The following is a 26,276-nucleotide window of genomic DNA, read 5'->3' as shown; positions in this document are numbered from 1 at the left end:
TGAGAGTGACCTGTAGGTGCTGAGGTCCCCACTTGACATCAACAAAAAAATGGGAAGCTCAGTCATGCTGCTGCCAGCAGGGGAGCTCGGAGCAGATCTGTGCGGTGCAGCCTCCAAACAAAGCCATAGCCAGCCAGCACCTTGACTACATCATGTGAGACTGCGAGCAGAGGATGGGCAGGAAGATGCCAGCCCTGACACAGTCTGTGGGGTGACACATGGGCATGGTTTAAACTGCAAAATTTGCAGCAATTTGTTGGCAGCAACAGAAAACTAATACAGCCAGGAACACCCTTGGCCACCAGCTGGAATGTGGCTTGTGTAGCAGTCATTTTCAAGGCTCCTACACCATCACACATGCAAAGCCCAGAAATGCTGCGATTCTCATGGGCAAATAAGTCCAGAGGGTGGCAATCGTGTTATCACCACCTGCCCCTTCTTGCTTCGTAACCAGTCATTTGCCTCCTCCGTGTGCAGCGTTGTGTCAGCCGTCTCTTCCCTGCCCTTCCAGTCCGTGACTGGACGATGATTCACAATTGCAGTATTTTTTTTTTGCCTTTTGAATTGCTGAAACACTATCTTTCTATTAACAGCGACTGTAACATCTCTAAGATTTTTCTTTATACTGTTCATGTTATATTGTTGCTGTGCTAGAGAATTTAATGTTTTGTTTTATAATACAGATATAGCTATAATGCAAAGTATAAAAGCCAACACAATTTATATATAATATTCTGTCTCAGATTGAAATTCAAAAATACATAGTTCGAACATTAGACAGAAAACCCACAGTAGCTGAAATTCTGGGTTGATCTTTTAAACGCAGCAACATCAGTTTTAATTTTGTCTTAAGCATGTTTAAACATGATTTGTAACCAGCAAAGTCTAGCACAAATCTATTTCTTTTCTTTTTATTGCCCTGGGTTTGTAATGAGCTTGTGTCTGAGAGAAAGAAAACAGGAGAAAATGATTAGAACTACCTGTCCTATTACAACCAAGTCCTATATTTGAAGATTTTTCTATTATTTAACACCTTCAACTTGTTTTACCTTTGAAGTGTAATTCAGTTATCAAAAACTGAAGAAACTGAATTTAATTTAGAGGTTTCATCACAGATATCCTGACTCCAGTCTGAAAATCAAGCGGCCATACGCCCACTTCGTAGGGTCTTCCCTCTAAAATGAAAGTTGCCTGTAGAGACATCACTCGGAGGCCCATCCTGAGAGGCCAGGCGTTGTCTCCATGACCCCCCGCATTAAACACATTCCTTAGGCACAAGGGGGACGACTGATGGGTCGTCTTGGGACTTGCTCCCCAGGCGACAGTGTCTCATGGGGCAACCCAGCTCACAGGCACTGAACCACCTGGACGTTCCACAGTGCCAGCTTCAGTCAGCCTCGCTTGGCACAGTGAGGGAGCCAGTTCTGACGTCCAGCCACACTGCCCAGCTGACCAGGGCTGAGCAGGACTATAACAGCCCAGCGTCCTTTCCTGTCCCATGCCCCCCTCCTCCCCAGTCCCACGCTGGTGGCCACCCTGCCGTTGCTGCCACTGTGCATGCCATATACTGTGTTCCAGATACCATGAGGTAGTTCACTGGTTACTACTGCTGTGTGACAGGCACCCTGAAGCTTCACAGCTGAAGCAATAACAAACATTTATTACCTCACACAGTCTCTGTTGTTCAAAACTCCGAGACTGGCTTAGCCGTGTGGCTGCAGCTCAGGTGCTACAGGAGGTTGCAGTCAAGATAGTGCCTGGGCTGCAGTTATCCGAAGGCTTGGTGGGGCTAGAGGATCTGATTCTAAGATAATTTACATGCCTGGCTGGTGAGGTGCTGCTGGCAGGAGAAGGAGGCCTTCGTCCCCACACCTGGGCCTCTCCAGGGGCTGCGGGAGTCCTAGCAACAAGGCCCCTGGCTTCCCTCAGAGTGCGTGCCCCAGAGCAGCGCCAGCAGCCAGAGCTCTGTATGTGATCACCTCACCTTGGAAACCATGCTTCACCATTTCCGCAGTTTCTTACTGGTTATGCCATTCAGTCTTACAGGGGCATGAATAACAGGTGGCGAGAATCATGCGGCCATCTTGGAACATGATCATCAGATGGAGAGATATCATTTCAGTTTACGAAGTATATTTTCTGTGTTTATTCTCAACTGTTAGATCATCTTCCTGGCTCAAAGGATATGACCAAGAGTAGATTCTGAACTGATATTAATCAGTTCATATCACATTCAGATTCTACCTGCTTGCATATGAATCAGCTTGAATCTGTATATTTTAAAATATTTACTGATGTTCTACTATTTGCTGGTTATCATTCTCTCATTTACCAAAAATGCTGTGGTAACTGAAATGGACAGAGCAAAGCTCTCGTGATGCTTCTAATCGAGGTGGAGAGACTCTAACAGGTAAAAAGACATTGCAATGACCATCTAATTGAAAATATCACTGACATAGCAAATCACTACATAGAATCAGGCAATCACAGATGAGGAGAGAACTTTTAACCCAAGACCAAAAAGCATGATTAAGAAACCCGAGCTATAAAGATGGGGAACTGGTTGGGGGGAGGGAGAAAGTAAGATGAAAGAGCAAAGGCATGAACCATTAGAGGTGTAGCTTGGCCTGTTTAAGAGCTGATAGAAAGATGGGAGTGGCTGAGTGCAGTGAGCGGGAGGAGAGGTGCAAGAGAGTAGACTGGAGGGAGGAAAAAGCCAGGGCACATAGGGCGACTGGGTCACTTCCAGATACTATGGGAGCCATTAAGAAGTTTTTAGTAGAAAAGCAACATGCTGTTCTTTATCTTCTGGGTTGATTAGTTTTACCACCAGGTAGCAAATGGACCTTCAGTCTCAACTGTTGTTACCTTCATTTCTCTTTTTGTCTTTTTATAGGTCCACATGTCTTCCACTATTCTTTCCTCCTGCTAGTAGAGCATTTAGAAAACACAAATCACTTACATGATATGATACATGTGTGCCCGTTTATTCAGGTATCACAGTTTCTTAGACTTACTCCGTTTCAGAGTTGTGCTGGAGCTGGAGCTCCTTTTCTTAGTGTTATTCATATGACATGTCAGCCACTTTTTAAAAATATGTCTCACTGAGGCCAGCCAAAGTGAGAAGCGGAGGCAATGGTGGGAAGGTGGAGAAGGGGATAACTGCATGGAGAGGTTTACCCCTCACGCAGGGAGCATCTTCTCTTGGTTGTGCCTGTGCACACTCAGCCCTGTGGCTGAATTAGACACTGAGCAGCTAGATGGGGTTGCAGCACAACAGCCCAGCCAGAGGGGGCACTGTCATCTGTAGCAGCTCATTCCACATTCTCCCTCAGTAACCTTCCTCAGTTAGCAGCCTTAACTTGCAAATGGTGGTATTTATGAAATCATTTTAGGCAGAAAAAAAAGCTGACATGAACCTGCACTTCAACAGAAATTGATACCTGATTCTGTTGGGTGATATGATCAGTTATACTTTGTTGTGTAAAAAAGAAAGCAACTCCAGCTAATATAAATAGAGAATGAATGTGTTGGATGACTGACTACCCGGAGACTTGGAAAGTTAAATGGAATATTGGAAAAACATCTTTCAGGAAGGAGAAAAAAAACAGAAACCAGAAAGTGTCCATGATGTAAGATGCAGCATGTAGCTCACACTCTCCCAGTCGTTACTTCTGGGATGAAGGGCTTCACCACTTGTTGCTTCTTCCTTTTTGCATCATTCTGTTTAATATTAAACAATCTCAACTGAGAACTAGCTTGGCACTGTGTAATTTGGAGAAGTAATATTCCAGAAGGAAATCAGGGTGTTGTTATCAAAAGTGATATTTCCTCTTTCCTTTTTTCTCCCCAAGTTCTTACAAGGCAAGGGGGTAGGTTATTGGGTCCATGAAAGATTGAAATTTTAGGGGAAATGCCATCAAGCCTGTAGATTTTATTAATCCCACACCCAGCCAAGAAGATGCCCAACTTACATGTTCAGGGTAATTTGATTGATAAATTATGAAAAGTCACATGCCATATTTTTCTGTATAATAACCTTCAGTTTAGGAATTATAGCCACAATAAATGTTTGAAATCAAAGAGTGTGGCAGCTTAAATCTTTTTATTATTAGAGCCATCTGGAAAGTTCTGCTTAGCACATTCTACCAATATTGAGTCAATTTAACCTTGACTTTAATTTTGTAAAAGAAGTATTTGAATTTTTCCTGTCTTCGCCTTAGTTATATGGGCATTATTATACAGAAAAAAATGTGACTATATCAGCTGTGCATATATATGTCTGCTCGTCTACCATTGGCTTGCACGAAGCTATTTCTCAACCAAGTCTGACTGTCCCAGTCAAACACATTAGCATTGATTTCTCAGATTAGCTTGTTAGAAAGAATAGATTAGCTAGGGCTATTGGTCTATTCCTTGACATACGTTGACAACTCAGCATCCAACGATCCAGACACTTCTGTGTCCCTCTTATTCCAGTTTGTAGAACACAATAATTTCTTTAACCTGCCATGCATCTTTGGGACATGATAGCTTATTTGCTAAACTGATTAGGCATTGAGCTCTGTGTATAGAGGCTACGGTTCTTTGTTATTCTCCTGGCCATGTGGCCTAGGTAACATTTTGGGGGTCGTCTTCCAAAATCCTCCCATTCCATTCCCGAGCTGCTCTGCGGTCTTTTCCTTTACAAGAAAGCTGGTGTGGAGGAGGGCTGGCCTTCTGGCCACACGGCTGCGGGGGCAGGAGAGCAGTGTTCCAGAGCACAGACAGAGATCAGAACTCAAATCCTCGCACCGTTTCTTTCTCACCTGGCAAGTTATTTAATTTCTCCGGGCCTCTTGTTTCCTGGTTTTCAAATAAGCATATTAACAGTAACTGAGGTTAAGTATGTAACATGTGTTAAGTAAATCCTTGTTACTGTGCCTAGCACACAGCAAGAGGTACAGAAATGATTGAAGTTCTCGTCAGCTGCTTCAGTTTGCCCTTAAAACACGCTCCGCAAGATGTTCCCAGCCTGCTCTTACAGACCGTCTTTGATTATTTATGGCACTCATAAGAGAACCCATGGCCCCTGCCTTTTCAATAATAAATGCCACACGTTTCCCTTTGAAGGAGGTAAGGGGAGAGGGAGCTCGGGGGCAGGCCGGGCTTCTCCAACCTCAGCTAAGGCAGCTGATAAAAGAAGAAAGTGAGAGTTTTGCTCCCAGGTTGTATGCACTGTTGCTGATCTGTGACATGAAGGGCACTCAGATTTCTGCATTATTTAATCACATCCGTATAAAGCTCCATAAAACTACTTTACATTCAGTGGCGCGTCGCGAGTCCAGTGTGCCAAGGAGGGTTCTCTGGGAGCTGTCACTGAAATCCACACCTGAGGTCATGTGCACACCTAAGAGGAGCTACAACACCAAAAACAAATCAGCATTGGTAACAGGGGAAAGTAGATTGTACTGTCCTCAACATGCCCGAGTGCTTTCCACGAAGTATCTTCTTACTGAACAACACGGTCCTCAAGAGACACACGGTTTGGAGGTCAGGCCACCTGAGTTGAAATTCATGCGATGTTAGCGCGGCCCAGTTACTCTTCACATCCACCTGTTGCCACCTGAGAAGAAGTAATATGTAATTCCTGTGAAATGGGGGCTGGAGAAAATCTGGGTGGAGTTGAGTTTGGTGGTAAGTTTTTAGATACAACACTAAAAGCACGACCCATGAAAGAAAATACGGGCAAACTAGACTTTATTGAGATGAAAGCTTCTGCTCAGTGAAAGACTTTATTGAAAGAACGAAAAGACAAACCACAGGCCAGGAGAAAATATGTGCAAGACAAATAGCCAATAAATGACCACAAGCCATAGAGTGGCTAGAACCCTGGCACCGGACCATAGCAACTGCTGACCAGGCGCAGAGGCACCAGAACTCTCCTGCTGCTGTGGGCTGAGGCCCGGTGTGGCCACTGTGGGAGCCGGTTTGGCAGTTTCTTATGAAGCTAAACATATTATACCATGTTATTTGGCAATGGCACTCCCAACGGATGTGAAAGTGTATATTCACACAAAAACCTGCCCACAAATGTTTATAGCAGCTTTATTCATAATCACCCCCAAACTGGAAGCAACCAAGATGTTCTTTAACAAGTGAATGTATAAACAAATGGTGTTATATCCACACAATGGGATATTGTTCAGCTATAAAAAAAAATGAGCTCTCGAGTCATTCAAAGACACAGAGGGAACTTAAATGCATATTGTTCAGCGAGAAAAAGCAGTCTGAAAGGGCTACGTACTGCATGCTGCCAACCACACGTATTTTAGAAAAGGTAAAACTTGAACAGTAAAGAGATCAGTGCTTTCCAGTGATTCAGGTGGGTGCCAGGTTGACAAGTCAAGCACAAGGGATTTTTTTTAAGGCTGTGAGACTATTCTGTATGATACTGTAATTGTAGATACATTTCACCATGCATTTGCCAAAACCCATTGAACTTTACAGAAACAAAGAGTAAATCTTAATGTATGCAAATAGAAAAAATCATTTTAGAGCTGGGAGATCCTGAATGAATGCAGAATTTGACAAAAATAAAAACCCACAAAAAGCAACCCACCATTAACCATATTAAAATATATGAAACAGCCTCATTGGATGGAATTGGGGCAAACAACTCTGACAAGTCATTTTAGAATTAAGTAGAGTTTGTAATACAAATGGTAAAACACACACACACACACACACACACACACAAGCAAACACCTGTACGTAAGCACTGTCTCTGGTTGATGAAGGTGTGCCCCACAGGAGTGTGGGTAAGTGTGCATGTGTGCGGGTTGCTCTGCACCGATCTGTTTTCCTGCAGGAGCAGTGAGCCCATCTAGGGCCCAGTTCTTGGTTGCTAATGTCTTTATCTAATAAAAGGACCCAGGGCTCTTGAGAAACAGCTCATCCAAGGACTTGGGGCAGAGAACGCACAAGCTGAGCTTGGATCACCTTGCAGTTCCAGAAAGTCAGCATGTGCACCCAGCAAGAGGACACCCCACGTTGCCGGAGTCAGACCCTGGCACCCACCGAGAGCTTCCAGTGACCAGAACTAGATAAACAAAAACAAACAAACAGGAAAGCTGAGCAACAAAAGAAACTAGTAGAGATTGTAGCCCAAAGTTTAAAATACGTAGCCATGACTCCATATTCATATAAACAAATAACTGAATATATAGATAAATGGAAGAGAATAGACAAAACTACCATGTAGAAAAATGTCAAATAATTTTTGTAGCGATTCCATCCTCTTTAAGTGTGGGCTGTGCGCAGTGACTTCCTTCTAAGTGAACAATAGGGAATAGGGGGGAAGAGTAACTTGCAGGGGAGGAGGCTGACAAGCACGACCTCAGCAGGTGGCTGGGGGTAGCATAAACAGTGATGCCGTGCTGACGGTAGGCACCTTTGATATAATGAGAGGAAAATGACTTGCTCTCTGTGGTCTTCCTCTTTAAAACCCATAATCTCAGTCTAATCAGGAGAAAAAGATCAAATAAGTGTAAAATGAGGGATATTCTACAAATCATATGACTAGTACTCCTCAAAACTATCAAAGTCATCAAAAACAAGGATGAAGTCTGGGAAACTGTCCCAGCCAAGAGGAGCCTAAGAAGATATAATAACTAAATATCCTGGATGGCATCCTGGAACAGGGAAAAGACACTAGAAGAAAAAAAAACACATTAAGAATATCTGAATAAAGTCTGGACTTCAGTTAATAGTCTGCATCAATATTGAAGAATTATTTATAACGAGTGTGCCATACTGATGTGAGATATTTATAATAGAGGAAATTGGGTGTGGAGTACGTAAGAATCTGTATTATCTTCATTATTTTTCTGTAAATCTAATACTGTTAAAAAGTTAGTTTTGTTAAAAAAAAATGGTTAGTTGGTATGATCAGATAATGTATATTCCAAACATCTTCATGCAATGATTTATTTCATTCTGACAATTACCTGAGATCAGTGCATTTATTATCTCATGTGACCTTTACCATAACCCTCTGCATTGCCTGATGGGTTACCTTTTATTATCATGATCACTTTTGTTTTGAAGGGGATCTAGATGTAAGAAAACGAACCTTCCAGGGGATGGGTGAGCCTCTCCCATTATATGCCAGGGCTCTGCTCCGACGCGGCTTTCGGGGAAGAGCGCCAGGCACTCACCACGTGCTCAGGTCTTTCTGTGGATGGGTATTTAGACAGTATTTTCCCCGGGGGGTTAATCAGCCTCCTATAGGATGTGATATTTCAATGTGCCAACACTATCTCGATGTAAAAAATTCTGGCCTTCAGGTCACAACTGTCGAATCTCAATGAAGGGTCCCAAGATTTGCATTTCTGTGTATTTAAATAAGCATAGATTTCAGATTATGTCCTCAACATCGAATGACACATGGCTTTAAGATATAAATGTTGCTCTAAAGACTTAGTTGCAGCATGCTTTGATGTAATGACGTGTTTAGGGGGATCCAATGTGACTTCTGTGTATATAGGTTAATGAATCACAGTTTTCAAAGGAGAGAGTTTTATTTTTAGTTTGTTGTGATTAATTCCCCAGTTACCACGGGTGGGTGGGGCGTGAGGAGCCGCTGGAGGCTGTTTGCCACAGTGCGCATCACTCTCATTGTCTCAAAGCTTCGTACCTGTGTCTTTATGTCTTTGTTAAATTTCATGCTTGGCTCCACTGGTATCCAGTTGCAGATGTTGGAAGTGCATCCAGGTAGAAGGGAGATGCGGCTTCCCCTCTGGAGTGTCTGAGAGCAAAGTTTCTGTAGTTCAGCTGGCACACGGAGCCGGTTTCGCTCCATTAACCTGAGGAGTGGCTGCGGGAGACCCGGGCGGCCCGTGCGCAGCAGCCTGTGTGTGGGCTCGCTGGCTGGGCGGCACTGCGTGAGGGCCCTGCGCTCTCTCCAGCTTTGAGCGTGTACAGCCATGAGCTTTGAGCGTGTACAGCCATGAGCTTTGAGCGTGTACAGCCATGAGCTCCGGCAACTGCGTTCTAACTGCCCACGACCATCACAAGCACAACTTCATTTGAGCTTCTCCACCCCGGGTGTAACATCCTTCCGAGGGGCCTCGGTATCGCTGAAGGATTGCTGATAGTACTGCTGAATTCCTAAGCTGCTTCTTTTTTCTGACGTTATTTTATACCGAGGTGTTCTCTAAAGGATTTGTAACTTACCGTTGGAAAGCCTCTTCCTTGCATGTTAGCCCATTAGGATTTCATAGGGATTACTGGGGGGATTTCTTTTTATCACCAGGGAAGTAGGCTGTAGCTATGATATCTTTAAAAAATAAATCTTAAGCACAGCCTGAAGAAATGAATTATACTCCTTTCCAGTTTTCCTTAGAAAGACACTTTTAAAGTATTTTAATTTGACAAGAACTATAGTCAAATGAAATCTAAATGAGTGAAATCCACCGGTGACTGTAGTTTACTAATACAGACATTATTGAGTATCAAAACATAATCTAGAAAGCATGGTACTTGGGAAGAAGTAATAGTGCAGTGCCTCTCACACTTCTTTCAGCTCTGCCCACGGCAGCTGCGCACAAACATGGTGCCTTTATGAGCTCTCCCTAGTCCTGCGACCCGCTCCTCGCTGGTTGCCAGCCAGGGGCTGCTCGCAGCTCACAGGAGGCCCCTCTTCTCCCGCGTGAGGCTGGCTCTCTGGGGCTTCCAGAGAGAGCCTCTGATGCACCTGATTCACTCCAGTCCTCCAGGACAATCTCCCTTTCAATGATCTCACGGTCACCGGGTTAGTAACCTATTCAAGGGAATGCTATCTCTGTATTCGCGGACCCTGCGCCCACTCAGAGAAGATTCCTCAGGTGTATACACCAGAGTGGGCACCTTGGGGCCACTTTCAGTTCTGCCCATAACAGGTGGGTACCAGTGTGGCTCAGCACTGGTTATGAGTCTGGACATTAGAGTTTGTTACCAGAACAAAAAGGAGCCCTTGTGCGTAACTAGGCAAACAGAAAACAAGAGGTACCACAGGTAGCAAAGCATAAGAAGACTTTTTCCTCTCCGATTATCTGTGGATGTGATGTGCTAAATTGATTTGTAAGTTTTACTTGGCCCACTTAATTATGCAAGTCACCAATTAGACCTTTGAAACAGGACATTCTTAATTGGAAAAGAATGCCATAAGGTTCTAAATTCAGTGACTTATTAACTCAATAAGACAAAATATTATATGATCACTGGGCTAGGTACTCTCAAGGAGCTTATGATTTTCTGACTTAGCTACATAAATATTGTCTGCAATGCAGGGCTGAATGAAGTCAGTGCTGGAGGAAAGTGATCCTGTGACCACCAGATGAGGAAGTGGTCAATGGGAGTGATTCATTCTCCCAGGTGTGGGGCATTTGTGCTGAGGCTGGGAGCAGAGCAGAGTAACAGATTTAATACTCACAACTGAAATGTGAGGAGAAGGTGTAATTTCTTTAACTCATCTATAATTAGCAGAGTCTTCTTCCTAAGTCCTTTACCCACTCATCAGTGAAGTGAACAAAACAACCCTAGTGGAATGTCCACTCAGGTCTAAGGCCTGCCTGATCTGTTAGTTGAAACAGTGTTTCTAGGGAGAGTTACTGGCTGACTCCGTCTCCGGTTCCCCGCAGACTGGCTGTGACCACCATCGAGATGGGTTTCAATGGTTTGCTTCAGAGCCGAGCCATAGAGCTGCCTTCCTTCCTCCTGCTACAGCGCCTGTCAGAAAGCTCCCCTCACCCGCTTAGCGGCTTCTAATCTGGCCTCTCCCACACGAGGGTCAAGTGTGGCTCAGGAATTCTAAGCCCCGGGACTTCACTCCGCCTGCCCTCTTGCTACTCGATGTCCTCACACGGGTGTGGGGAATGGTCCAGATGACCATCTTGTTCCAGTGCCCCATGCCCTTTCTCCTTTGCTCCCCGGGTAGCTGCAGGCCCCTGGCTTTGGCCACGAGCAAATCACTGGGGCCGATTTGCTCTCCTCTGTTCTATTCTCCTTCCCAGTGTTTCCCGGGGCCTATTCCCTTCCTTGTCCAGATCTGTCTTAGATAAAAACCTAACACAAAGAGACTAGATTGCCTTTGGATATGTTAAAGGAGGAATAAAATAATTTTCAGTTCTATTTTCTCCAGAAAATAGCCTGGCTTGTAAGGCAATTGTTTTGTAACAGCATCATTTTTTTTTCCTCTCACATTAGAAGCAAAGCATCACCTTTCTCCTTGCTTCTGTGTCTACACACCTACTACCCTCCTTCTCTACCTCCAGGAGACAGATCCCTGGAGCAACGGGGGGGGGGGGGGGTTAAGAAGAGTCTAAGTGAAAGAGGAAAAGCATATTCAGGTTTTTGAAAATCATTTCACAGAATGTTAAATAGTATTTCTAGTAGCCGGGTATCTACATAGAAAAAATAGAATGAGCAAACATACAGTGGGGAGATTCAATGAATCTGACACACAAATACAATGTGATTGAGCTGTTTTGTTTTAATTCCTTAAGATGCACCAATAAAAATCATAGTATTTCCCATATAATTTGAACACAGACATTGTTACTTATGCCCTAGCTGGTGTGGCTAAGTTGGTTGGAGCATCATCCCACACACTGAAGGGTCAAGGGTTCCATTCCCAGTCAGGGCACTTACCTAGGGTGTGGCCACAGTCCCTGGGCAGGTGTGAATGGCAGGCAGCAAATCGATGTGTCTCTCTCATATCAATGTTTCTCTCTCTCCCTCTCCCTCTCTCTCTCTCTAAAAAAAAAGTTGCTTATTTGTCTAGAAGAATGAGATTTCATGGTGTATTTTTTGAACACTAAAATATAATAGGGAATGACACCTGGAAGTGCTCTGGGAGCTACTGTGGAGAGCTTATGCTCTCCAGATGCATAATTGTTGGTCTTGAGGAAGCCCAAACTCCTCTAACTCCTTCATTTTACTTTCATGATTTTATTGAGACTGAAAGGAATGCAAGAGAAAAGCTGGCTTCTTTAAGTGTGTAGTTCTGTTTTACAAGCGAAAAGTTAACGCATGCAATGCTGTGTGTTTTTAGAGCAACTGCAACACGCTGAAGAGATACAGGCTGACGTAGTTTATCTTGTCCTTTAAAGAACCTTTATCTGATGTCATTGAGAAAAAAGTGTGCCTTTAGATAATTGTTCTTTTCACAAGATAAATTCAGGGCCAGGTAGAACAGCACTAGCGTGTCCTTCCCACCTCCTCTCCTACTAGCTCTTTACTTGCAGAGTTTAAAGTGAGGCCATGAGAGTTGGTCTCTTACTTGATAGTCTCCTCTGGCCGCTGCTGAGTTTTCTGAAAGGTCCGTTCCATGCCCTCTCGCCCTCCCGCCTGGAGGGTATTCAGCACCTATTTATTCATTGGTTTGCTAATTTTCCAGAGTTTACCTGTGCAGGAGCTTTGTTTCCTCACAATGGAGTGAAGTAAATCCTCATTGTGATGAAGGGGTCATTGCTCTAAGTCACACCTTAGGAATTCTCTTTCTAAGGAGTGGGGAGTATGGCCTTTTAAAATATGACTCACATGCTATGGAGCATCCTTCATTTTGGCATTTTTTTAAAAAAATATATTTTATTGATTTTTTTACAGAGAGGAAGGGAGAGAGATAGAGAGTCAGAAACATCGATGAGAGAGAAACATCGACCAGCCGCCTCCTGCACATCCCCCACCGGGGATGTGCCCGCAACCCAGGTACATGCCCTTGACCGGAATCGAACCTGGGACCCTTCAGTCCGCAGGCCGACGCTCCATCCACTGAGCCAAACCGGCCTCGGCCATTTTGGCATTTTTTATTCTTTGAGGCTTGCTATCCCTTTTGGAAGACCGGAGGTGAGGACTCGCATAGGTGATCAGGGTGGGTGGGCCTTCCCATGGAAAAGAGTCCAGGGCCTCTGGAATAATCTTCAGGCACCTCCAAAGTGCTTCCGGGTGAGGTAGCTTACCAGCCCTCTCAATATCTCCACGTACACCGCGCAGGAGCTCCCTGCCAATAGCAAGCTGGACTCCTACTCACAGTGCTCTTTCAATAAATGGCTGTTATGTCCCAAACGCTGCGCTGAGTGCTATATACCCACGGTGCTATTCGATAGTGTCAGGCAATCTTTGCAATCAGGATAGCTGGGCCATAGAAATACGCAAATTTAAAGCCATTTCTGATTTTTTTGTTATTGTTTTTAATCCTTACTCAAGGAGATTTTTTCCATTGACTTTTTTTTTTTTTTTTTGTAGAGAAAGTAGAAGAAAGGGGAGAAACAGAGAGAGAGAAAGAGAGAGAGAGAAAGAGAGAGATTGATGTGAGAGAGACACATGGATTGGTTGCCTCCCACACACCTCCTGACTAGGGCCAGGGATTGGATTGAGCCTGCAACCAAGGTACGTGCCCTTGACCAGAACTGAGCCTGCCACACTTCAATCTGTGAGCCAATTCTCTAACCACTGAGCAACCAGCTAGGGCACCATTCCTAATTTTCTTCAAGGGATGTGTATGTGTAGATAAATTTATATGCACATAAGACTCATGAACATTTCCTATCATCACCATGCCCTCATCATAAACACCTAGGTCTTCCAGATTTTACTTACAAAGACATAGATGACTTGCATTTTTTGACTCCTCCAGGCTTCCTAAGTGACGTCTTAAACATGTACTCATCTAAGGGCTTCCCCGAGGCCTACTGACGGGATAGGGGACTTAGACAAATGGCAGGGTCTCATAAATATTTAGCCCGGACCATGACGCTGCCGGTCAGAGCAAATGTAATTCATGGCACATCTGAAATTATTAGTGATCTTGGGCTGAGACCTGAGATTGATCAAAGTTTTGTGGATTTCATCTGCTTTATTTTAACTTCTGTATTTAAAACTGAATACAAGCCCATAGCACCATGCAGATGTGAATGCCTCAGTATCCAATATATTAATTTGACTAAACCTAATCCATTGTTTTCTTTGTCCAGAATGAGTTAATAAGAATAAAATTCACTAAACACTAACTGCATAGTCATCCACCATGTGAGCCTTGGCAAGCAGCCAGGGTTTAGGATGCTCTGTGTCTCCCGCCCAGAACAATGCGTTCTGGTTTGCTGCTCAGATTCAACATACAATCTGAACCCTCTGAGGAAGGTTTCAATGCATATCTGAACCGCCTTAGTGAGCAAAGGTAGATGTAGGCAAATCAAAGACGGTGCAAAGAGCTCCACTAACACCAGCACTGCTACTCAGTCCCACGGGCTCTTTCCTCCCGCGGCTCTGACCCCACTCGCTCAGCCAGCGTCAGACCTTAGGGAGAGCGCTGCAGTCTGCCCAGGCTCGGACAGAGGAAATCATAGTAATTCACATTTTAATCCTCTCTTTTTTTTTTTTTTTTTTTTAAAAGTGTACTCTAAGTTGAGGAGGATGGTAATGTATATTGAGTTTCTATGGCAAACCCTTTGGCATTCTCAGAATCCAGAATGAGAGTGGTAGTGAGATGTGTGCTGCTGTCTTGAAAACGCTGTGGCCTGTGGCTGTCATTACCAGTGACATCACACGGTGGGGGAAGACGGGCCACCAGCCACCTCCGGGCCAAGGTTTGCAGGCTGTCATTTTTGGAAATTCCCTTCATTGTTCTGGGCCTCAGTTTCCTCTGGAATGAGACATTCAGCCCAAGTGATTTTAGAAAGACAGTAGCTCAGGGTAATAGTCAACAACAGACATAAGGGATCTTGGACTTGCGGTGGGGGAGGTGGTAGAAGACAGGAGCGAGTGGGCCTGTGATTTGCTCCCTGGTGTTTGCATTTTGGAAACCTTGAGGTGGCGCTACATCAAGTTTTGGGGTGGCAGTTTATGGCATGGGTTTAACCCATTGTAGTCTCATGTGCAAGAGGAGGTGTGAGGAGGACGTTTCACAACCCGTAATACATTCGCACAGGTAGAGCCTCTGCCCATATATGCATAACAAACAATAGGAGATCATCTGTTTAAAATAAACTTCTTCACATTAGAGGAATCCATTGAAAGCCACAGTCAAAATAGATGCCCTTATAATTCCTACCTGCAGTGGCAATATGGTGCCAGAGAAGGAAGGCCAGCTGGTGACCTTGACGAGGTCACATCTCTAAGTATGTCTGCTCTCTGTGCTTTAGGGCATGGACGCCTAGAGTGATAGGAAATACATGTTTCTGAGCACCTACTATGTGACCGGCCCTGTACCAGGCATCCATCCTACAGGGTAAGAGGGTGCGGAACCAGTGTCTCTAGGTTCCAGTCTTGTGTCTGACTATGAGACCTAGGCAGTCTGTTTCACTTCGCTAAGCCTGACGTTCTCATCCTAAATTCTTCTTTGTTTGCGTTCTTATTGTACGCAAAACAATTACTTTGCAACTACGGATCTTGAGCAAGTTTCCTAATGTCTCTGAACCTCAGATAACCCCTCTGTCAAAGGAGAGCAGCAATGAGACCTGCATTTCTCAGGGCTGCTGTAGCATCAAACAAACAAACATAATCCACATGGAAATATTTTGCAAACCATCTAGCAATATGAAGAGAAAATATATGATTGTGTATAAATTTGTGGCATAGAATAGAGACATGACTAAGAAAGTCATTTCACAAAAAGGCGTGTTTATATCAAAACGCTCACTTGGCATGCCATCACTAGGAGAATTGAAATTGAGCCCCGTTTTCGGAGTTCAACTTTATGTTCAAAGATGGAAAAATGTGGTGATTTTCTTGTCCCACGTGGTCTGCCTTTCCCCGTGTCCCTCAGTGCTTCTCGGCCACACCACTGAACACAAGGGTTGGGCTGTAGCTCAAAATGAAATCATTACGTGGCATGTGCAGTGCTTTTGCTCACCGCAAGCCAATGTGCTCAGAGGAGCTCAGCGGGTCTTCATGTCCATCAAACGGAGAGGGACAACCGTGTTTCACAGCCTTAGTTTCCCTGTCCCTCTGTTTCATGTTCAAATGAGTGACTCTTGTGCTTCTCAGGGACATGATTTTATGTGGCCATATGTATATAATTTCAGAATGTGCGCTGGCCCTCCCACACCGCACCCCTGCCATTTAATCCAATCGCTATCTGCCTTTCTGGGAGTCCCATATAAGGGACACAAGGGCAAACAACCATCAAACTTGAGATGTATCTTCCTTGACCTTAAGGACCTTGTGATTTAAGTGGGAGAGGAGGCCGACTCTTCTTCCCTCTGCCTTGCCCTCCTCTTCTTCCCATTAACTTCCATTGTACAGTACACTTTACAAGACACCTTCATGTATATAAAAATGTGTATTATATTATGTTAGACTTTCAACTGAGATGTAGGCAGAGTATGAATTATTATCTTTTAAAGTCTGAAAACACAAAGCTCAAAAGTGATTTGGCCAGTTTGGTCTGAGTTACAGACCCACACTGGTCCCTCCCAGCTCAGCTCCCTCCCCGTGCCAGTGTTTTTCATTCTATCGCACCCCTTCACACACTTGAGAAAACTATTCTTGAAAAAGGCAGCGACCACCAATGAGTGCCACCAGACAGTGAGTAGAAGTTCTGAGGAGCAAAGGGCATCCAGTCCTGTCCTAGATAGTGCAGAGCAGATAAGAAAAGCTGGCCTGGTCTCTGCCATTTGGAGAATGATTATTACTATGGGGGCGTCAAGATGCATACACATGGCCCAGCCAGTGTGGCTCAGTGTTTGAGCGTCAACCCATGAACCAGAGGTCACGGTTTGATTCCCAGTCAGGCCACATGACTAGATTGTGGGCTCAATCCCAGGTGAGGGTGCATGTAGGAAGAAGCCGATTGACTGATGATTCTCGTTATTGATGTTTCTATCTCTCCCTCTCCCTTCCTCTCTCTGAAATCAATAGAGTGAAATTTTAAAAATGCATACACATGAGACATTGAGCTGCTGCCAGTTGGAGTCGGGTCATTCACTGCTGAGGCTCAGTGTTTAAATATGTCAATATTTTTTAAACAGAGCCAAACATTTCTAGTAGGTGTAACTTATATGCAAATATTGCATATAACGTATAATATTTACCTTATATGTAATTTTTCTGTATGTCATATAAAATATTTTTAATGTGGATTAGCTTGTATCCTACAACTCTTCGTTTAGGTTTCATCAAACAGGAGTAGAACTAAAAATAAATCACATGTTATCAGACAATTTCACAGTACCTCCATTAATTTCCCTTCCTGCTAAAAAGCAAAGAATTTTGTGGTTTAAACTGTGTTAAGAACATTACATGAAAAATGAGGAGAGGGGATAAAGACAGGTTAGAAGATAATTACTGGGGCTGGGATTTGGCCAGGTCCTTGTGAGCCTTGCCAAGGAGGGGACAGCCCCTCCAGGTGAACCCGGAGGAAGAACTCTTCCAACTCAGAATGCCACCTCCCACACAGCAAGGCCCTGCGTGGCAATTTGGCGAAATATTGAATAATAAAGGATCACCAAATGCAATGGGAGAAATTAAGTGAAAGACTGAATGAAAAAAATTAATAATGCTGGTCACTTCTGTGTTATACAAGAAAGAATTGTGTTGGTTTTTCTCCCAACTTTGGTCAGAAATATCAACTTTTCTCTCTCTAGATCTGGCTCAAATCTTTGGTGCATTTCCAAATAGGGTGTGAATTTATCACTCAGTATTGGAACATCTGGGATTTTTTACTTTATGAAAATGATCCCTTTTCCCCTCCACATAGGCTCCATGGGGCAAGGTCTGTGCACTCTAAGTGAAAAGTGATTCCCCAGAAGGACATGCTTGTCACTGGCTGTAACTTAGAGTTGAGCACATCTTTAGTTTAGAGGCTGCCTTTTGGAGGAAACAGCGAAGGGTTAAACTTGGAGCTGGGCTGACAAGTGCATAGAATCCACTTTGCAGCTGGGCCTCCCCGCGGGATGCGAGGAAGAACAGAGCCCGATTCAGCAGGTGTGTCTGAGGTTTGCTCCTCTGTGGAAATGAAGACCACAGAAGGAGCGATCTGCCCGGCTAACTGTGAAAGTGATTGAGATCCTGCACTTAAAGCATCACACCACCTGATGGGTGGTAAGCCCTTGAAAAATATTAACTAGTAGTGCATCAAGCTTACCTAATAACCAGACTCAAGGATCTTCCTGTAGGAAATAAATACATTCCTATATCTTTGTCCTGTGGAGCAGTAACATGTGGCTCTGTACTTTTACTTCTTTCATTTGCTCTGGCTGGACTGTTTGGTAAGTGACTTGTTTACCTGCCCATCTCTCCTATTATCCTATTAATGTATCAAGAGCAAAGGTTATTCCCATGGTCTCTCCTAGTCTCTTTAGTCCCACTGCCTAGAGACAACATTTGCTAGTTCTCAGGATACACAAAAGTCATTGACGAAAGCAGCATTTCTTTGCTTCTTAGTATCACCTCCTTTGGGAAATACACCAAGACTGATGTCAAACTTGCATGGAAACAGACGCAGTGGCACCCTTCCTCCGCCTATATGGAGTCTTATTCAAAGACCTGAGGTTAAGTGAAGGTCAAAGAAGGGGAAGGATTGGGAGAAAGAAAAAGGAAAAAGGGCCAGTGAGGGGATAAAAGTAAAAGGATTGCCCCAGAAGAATACATTGTACCCCAGGCAGTTTCCCACTCATTTCTTCTGTTCTAAACCCATGACCCCGATACTTCCAGCCTCCTCCAAATATGGCAACTCACTTAACTTTTGATAAGCCAGTAGATTAATATTCATTAAATTCAAGAAATATTGGCTACCTTTTTGATAATCCTCACCTGAGGATATTTATTTATTTATGTATTTATTATTTTTTTTAGAGAGAGAGTGGAAAGGAAGGAGCAAGGGGGAGAGAGAGAGACATCAATTGGTTGCTAACTACTGAGCTACACCAGCCAAGGCTTGGCTATTAACTATAGTTTTCTGAACCAAATAGACTTAGAACATTTTGTGTTATAGATCTGGAGTCATACTAAATATTTTCTCACTTGCTTTCTTCATTGGCAACCAAGCACATGAATAAGATTTTCAATTGCTCTTTCTTATCTCTTTCAGGGTTCAAAAACAACAGTTTTACTTCTATATAATAAACATGTGTAATAAATCCTTATATGCTAACTTAAAAAAAGTAAATTCTTGCTCAAATATCTTATTTTAAAACATAGAAGACATACCTGCTGCTCTACAGTCTACCCTTCTCCCTGATTTGTGATTGAGGTAGAGGGAGATACCCCACAGTATCTAAGTAGAGGCACAAAACACCATAGAGTGTGTGTGTGTGTGTGTGTGTGTGTGTGTGTGTGTGTGTGTGTGTGTGTTAATGATGCAAAAATACTTCTCTAACATAGAAAATGTAGAATCTTAGACTGGAACTACAATATGGCCAAAGTAATCGTATCACAGGTAGTTGAGTTTTGGTTTTACATTGTTAATTATACTTCTTGGTGGGTGGGGAAGTACTAATAAAATGTGACCCGTGTCCTGTGAGCAGCTTGAATGTGTATTCTTTCAGGTCAGATGTTTCAGATTCTAACTCCTCCACTTACTCTGTGTTTTAATCCCCTTGAGCCTCAGCGTCCTCCTCTATGTAATGGAGATATTTGTAGTGGCTGCCTAGATCACTGAACGTGAAGATGTCTGTACAGTCCTTGGAACAGCGCGGGAGATGTGGTCCTGGCCCAGCCGTAACTGTTTAAGTATCATTCACTCACTATTTCCTGAGTGTGCGCCATTTCTAATCACAAGTATCTCACCACATTGTGTATTTTTTCTCAAAGACAGTAAGGGTTTGGTCACATTCTTATTTATTTAAATATACGTGTTTGTATATTTACACAAAAATGTAGAAAGTGGAGGGCTCAATTCTTTCCAACAAGCCCACAGATACCAATTTTATTTTTAATCTTCACTGGAGGGTGTGTATTTTTTATTGATCTTTATTTACAGAGAGGAAGGGAGTGGAGAGGGGGAGAAAGAGAGAGAGAGGTGGATGTGAGAGAGATACATTGATTGTTTGCCTTTGGAACCCTCCCCAACTGGGGATTGAACCCACAACCCAGATTTGTGCCCTGACTTGAAATCGAATCATACAACCTTTTTGTGTATGGGACGACGCTCCAACCGAGCCACCTGGCCAGGGCTCAGATACCAATTTTTTATACACATATATTTTATCTTGCATTTTATAAATATTTTAAATGCCCATAAAACTACAAAATTCTAGAATGAACATTCATGACCAATACCTGGCTTGCACAATTAATATTTTATTATACAATCCATCCATCCCTTAATCCATTTTATTTTTGCTAACAGTTTTATTGAGATATAATGTACACACCATAAAATCCACTTGTTTTAAGTGTACAATTTAGTGGTTGTTAGTCGATTCACAGAGTGTGCCACCATCACCCCTCTCCAACTTTAGGACATTACTATCTGATCACCAAAGGGTTCCTGGGACTCTCTGAAATCCTCTCTCTTCTCACGCTCAGCTCAGGCAACCATACTCTCTGCTCTGCCACTATGCGTTTGAAAGGCTGCGCGTCTTAACCAATATAACAAGGGTTCACGGGGTGCTCCATGCTTCAACTCCCAGGATGACAAAACAGGTTACATGGCACAGAAAAATCTCCCTGGAATTTTTTATCATTGTACTCACTCTAATTCCTTATGCCTAGAGCACGAAATCATTCCCATTTTTCTGACAAGAAACACAGGAGGCAGGAAAGAGGCGGAGGAAAGGCCGAGAGTGGCTGGAAAGCCGGGGTAGTGGTGGAGTCTAGCAGCAGGCCCTGGCTGCTGGCCACTTGGCTCCCGCTCTGAGCCAGGCTGGCCTCGCTGAGGAGCGCCACCCTCTGCACACCAGCGCCCGGTGGGGGAATACACACAGATTAACCGGCAGCGGAGGCTTCTGAGGTTGCTGGCCGGTGGTGATTGCTTACACACATTCCCCACTATGGCATCCGGAGAGGGAAATCAAAGAACAGCAGTGGCAAGTGTTTGTTAACCGCATTTGGAATTGGCCTCGGACAGGAGGGAGCTAGATGCAGACTCCCCAGCGATGAAGGAAGTTGAAAGACGTCTCCGAGGGAAGCTCCTTCCAGGGCAGGTTTCCAAGCAGACGGGTTTAGGTTTCTCCCCATTAAAGTTCCCTGAGGACGCATGGGAGGGGGGAATGGAGAAGCGCACATGCTGCGTACCTTCTCTTTTGGAGATAAAACGGTCAGTGCTAACTCAAAGGAGAGCAGGCAGGGTCCAGCCACTCTGCTGTGATTAAAGTACAAAAAAGCACCAGTCCTTCCACCAAGCTGTGAAGCCATAGTTACCGGTTTTTTTACTTCCAAAATGATTGGCTCCTGACTCATTCACTGTTCTGGATTCTCTCTTTACGACTTCACTCGGCCAGCCATAGCTCTGCGCGGCTTCCCCAGACGGAATCATCCTTGACTACATTTTCATTGACAGTTAGCTTCTCCCACATTTTATTTTCAGCCTTAGAACTCCCCCCCCACACACACACACACCAACCCTCTCTCCCCCAACTCCCGCCAAAAAAAAACAGCATAATTGGTATTAGCAATAAATGTACTTGGATTTCCTCTGACCACCAGTATTCAGTCCCTGAAAATCACATGCTTAAAGGGAAAGCAGCAGAGCAGGTCATGTTTATTGCAAGTGATGTAGATTTTGTGTCTATTTGGTGCAACTCTCTTCGAATTCCCAGTGTCATGTCCATGCCCAGTAAACACACCGGAATGAATGGATGAGGAGTACAGATGAAGATTCAGTTGTCTTGGATAAACAATTGAATCTTTCCTGACTCTCTACCCACCTTGTGTGTGCACATATGTACAGTACATGCTTGTGTGCATGCGCACACGCACACACACACACACACACACACACACACACACCCTGGAGTTTTGAAGGTCTCACTCTTAGAGGCCAATATGCATTTTCATCATATCAGTTCAAGGTGAAGAGTATTTACTCCTTCTGTAAGAGCCTTAAGTATTTTATTGCCGACAATAAGGCAACTTTGTAGAGAGACTTTGAGTTCAGCTAGTTAGGTAGAAATCTTATTTTATTTAAATCAAGCTAAGTGAAGCATTTTGAGTCAATCACCTTTCCCTCCTATATCCCAGCACATTAGTCATGAAAAGCATTTGGGAGATCATATCTCAATGAACCGGGTCTGCATGAGTAATTGCTTTGTCTCTATTATATTGACAGCAACTAAGGGTATGTTGATAGCAGCTCTGACACCTGCCAGCTTTAAAATCCTAGGCATGTTATTTAATTTTTTTGATCCCCAACTGTCTTGTCTGTAAATCACAAGAAAAAGGTGGTACTGTGAGGATGAAGTATTACTTATAGGTTAGTTCTTAGCTAAAATAAATAGCAACTGCTATAAACGGAGAACTTTTATGTCTGTCCAACAACTATTTCCATTTTCCCCAGAGATTCTGGTGGTCATTATGATCTGGTTGTTGCTGCCCCTACCGGCCTACCCTATGCTTTGGCATGACTGGCCAATCAAGTTTCCTGTGACCCATAGTAGCCCTGTGAGGCTCAGACCTGGGAACTGTCTCTTAGCTGCACTGCACGCTGCGAGAGTATAAACGTGGAGATTTCAAGAACCACCACACACATTGAAAATTCTTGAGAGTCAAGAAAATGCTGAGCAAAGTAGAACTGAGATATGGCCAGAGCTGGAGTCCTTATCACAGGGGTTGGGTATCTTACAGCCATTCTTCCTTCCTTTCTTTCTTTCTTTCTTTCTTTCTTTCTTTCTTTCTTTCTTTCTTTCTTTTTTATTTCAGAAAGGAGGAGAGAGAGAAACATCAATGATGAGAGAGAATCATTGACTGGCTGCCTCTTGCATGCCCCCTGTTGGGGATCAAATCCTCAACCTGGGCATGTGCCCTTGACAGGAATTGAACCTGGGACCTTTCAGTCCACAGGCCAACACTCTATCCACTGAGCCAAACCGGCTAGGGCTCTTACAGCCATTTCTAAAACTAGAACCACCGCAGGACTTTTCCAATAAGACAACTATGAATTTCCCTTATTTGTTTAAGTTGGCTTGAATTGGGTGTTTGGCATCTGCAATTGGGAGGCTGATTAATGTACAACTCTAGTTATTAATAGTAAAACCAGTACAACACAGCCGCCTTTGCCAACCATCCTTTTGTATGAGGTTGGTGCTCCCTAAAGCCCGAATGCCTGAAAGCTCAGCGTGAAGCAGAACCAAGGCTGGGGGGGGAGGGGCATTTTACAAGAAGGTGGGAGTTCTGGAGCTGCTTAATTAGGCACACCTCTAATTCCTCAGGGCATGTGGGATAATATTCTAAGATTCTTATTTAAAAAACTAGAGGCCCGGTGCACAAAAATTTGTGCACTCGGGGGAGGGGGGGGTCCCTCAGCCCAGCCTGTGCCCTCTCACAGTCTGGGACCCCTTGGGAGATAACGACCTGCTGGCTTAGGCCTGCTCCCGGGTGGCAGAGGGCAGGCCCAATCCCTAGGTGCAGCCCCTGATTGGGCTCAGAGCAGGGCCAATTGGGGAGTTGGGGCACCGCCCCCTGTCATGCACAGAGCAGGGCATATTGCGAGGTTGCGATGCCACCCTCAGTCACTCTCAGGGTAGGGCCGATTGGGGGTTTGGGGCACCGCCCCCGTCACACTCAAGGCAGAGTCGATGGGGAGGTTGTGGCGCCACCCCCTGTCAAGCACAGAGCAGGGCCAATCAGGGGTTGGAGCACTGCCCCCTGTCACGCACAGAGCAGGGCCCATCGGGGGGTTGGGGAGCTCCCCTCTGTCAAGCACAGAGCAGGGCCAATCAGGGGTTGGAGCACTGCCCCCTGTCATGCACAGAGCAGGGCCGATCAGGGGGTTGGGGAGCTCCCCTCTGTCAAGCACAGAGCAGGGCCCATCAGGGGGTTGAGGAGCTCCCCCCTGTCACTTACAGAATAGGGCCGATAGGGGAGTTGGCACACCGCCCCCTGTCACCCACAGAGCAGGGCGGATCAGGGGGTTGGGGCACTGCCCTCTATCACCCACAGAGCAAGGCCGATCAGGGGGTTGGGGAGCCGCCAATGTCACACTCAGGGTAGGGCCGATGGGGAGGTTATGGCTCTACCCCATCACACACAGAGCAGGGCCCGTGAGGTGAGGGGGTTGGGACGCCGCACCCTGTCACACACAGAGCCGCAGGGTGATCAGGGGTTTGGGGAGCTCCCCCATATCAGGCACAGAGCAGGGCTGATCAGGGGGTTGGGGCGCCTTCACCTTTCATGAACAGAACAGGGCCGATAGGGAGGTTGTGGCCCCGCCCCCTGTCACACACAGAGCCACAGGGCGATCAGGGGGTTTGGGCACTGCCTCCATCACACTGATCCCAGTGCTGGGAGGCATATTACTCTTTTATTATATAGAATAGAGGCCTGGTGCATGGGTGGGGGCTGGCTGCTTTGCCCTGAAGGGTGTCCTGGATCAGGGTGGGGGTCCCCACTGGGGTGCCTGGCCAGCCTGGATGAGGGGATGATGGCTGTTTGCAGCTGGTCACACACCCTTCAGGGTGGGGGTCCCCACTGGGGTGCCTGGCCAGTCTGGGTGAGGGGCTGAGGGCTGTTTTCAGGCTGGGACTGAAGCTCCCAACTGCTCCTTTTTTTCTTTTTTTATTCTGGGCCAGCTTTAGCTCTGAGGCTCCAGCTCTTAGGCCTCCGCTCCTGAAAGCAGGTATCTGGTTTGTTTCGGTTCTATAATTGAAACTCTGTATCAACTCCAGCTCTGAGATCCCAGCTAGCTGAAAGCTGGTTTCTGGGGTTTTGTTTAGCATCTATATTTGTTACAATGTTTGAAACTGCAGGCTCAGAGGCCTGCAGCAGCAGGCGGGGAACATTGGAGTCCTCCGTCACTGAAGCAAGTAAGCCTCATGTTAGTTTCAAGCTGCCTGGCTGCTGGCCACCATCTTGGCTGACAGTTAATTTGCATATCTCACTGATTAGCCAATGGGAAGGGTAGCGGTCGTACGCTAATTACCATGTTTTCTCTTTTATTAGATAGGATATGGCAAGGCTGTTTTGGCTATAGGTTAATTTCAATAATTTATAGTTTTAAAAACATATTTTCACAAATTAGTTCATTCAGAATGAAATTATAAATTACTATGATTACTGGACTTAGAATATAGTTTTCTTACGAAAATCAAAGTACTGGGTAAGACCAATTAAACTAGCTCCCTTTCATTATTGGTTGATGTGCTCTGTGACAGGGTTATAGCAACAACAAGATGGGCCAAAAGGAGATGTTAATGGACTCAACCTACTCAGGAGACTGACATTAGCTCACCAAGTGCATGATGGGGAGAATGACAGAATGCAGTTGCAGATGCATCTCTATTGCACCAAGTATTTCAGTTGCAGTCTGTCATATGCAGAATGAGTTAAAATTATTCACAAGAAAATGTACATCTTAAAGTGGATTTTAATTATTTCTGAAACTAAGTGAGCATTAGACTATCCCTGTCTGGTCACATAATATGGTTTCATGGAAGAAGGCCATCATGTCATCACTTAACCTGCTTCCTTGGACCTCCTAGAGGAGTTATGTTGAGAATGTAGCATCTTCTCATGAGGTCATGATCATGGAACCCTTTGCAGAGGATTGTTAATAGCACCTCAATAGGAGCTCATAAAACATGTGCTGAATTTAATGTGGCCTCAACAGAAGTCTCAGAGATGAATTTGCTGCTCTAATCAAAGTTAGAGTGTGTTCACTAGACAGTAAATCACTGAATAATGTCACAGGGGATATGTCAGCGTTGTAAGACAGGATACATAACATAGACTATTGATCCTCAGGTACCTAGTAGACCCCCAGTTGGTTTGTTTGGAATGTTACCCACACATCAGATGCACATGGATAACTAGGCATGTATATATGAATTCCTGTGGTCATGAATAAGACCCATGACTTTCTGGGGAATGACATTCTAGAGGCAAACTATTTCATAAAAATAAACAAATAATTGTAATGTGTTTATCCTACCTACACATGTTTTTGGCTTTAAAATTTTGCTTTGCTGTTTTTTTTTCAATCATAAATATATTCCTTACTCATTGTAAGAATAAAAGTATAGCCAAATATATTGTATTAATCAGGATCCAGTTAGAAAAGAGAAATTACACAGTAACTGGGACAGGCATGAAGTCCATAATATAAAGATTTATGAACTTCAATAGTAGATTGGGATGTCAAGGTGTTAATGGCAAACAGCACC

The 26,276-nt window shown here is 44.4% G+C and overlaps 1 protein-coding gene across 1 annotated transcript in view; it reads left to right on the top strand.

Moving 5' to 3' along the window:
- Positions 1-26,276, top strand: part of TAFA1 (TAFA chemokine like family member 1) — a 503,532-nt gene that overhangs the window by 209,284 nt on the left and 267,972 nt on the right. The gene's annotated exons all lie outside the window — the stretch shown is intronic.

This window comes from Myotis myotis, unplaced genomic scaffold, assembly GCF_014108235.1.
Source record: "Myotis myotis isolate mMyoMyo1 unplaced genomic scaffold, mMyoMyo1.p scaffold_m19_p_13, whole genome shotgun sequence".
NCBI classification, from domain to species: domain Eukaryota; kingdom Metazoa; phylum Chordata; class Mammalia; order Chiroptera; family Vespertilionidae; genus Myotis; species Myotis myotis.
This window is presented reverse-complemented; position numbering and strand designations above follow the sequence as displayed.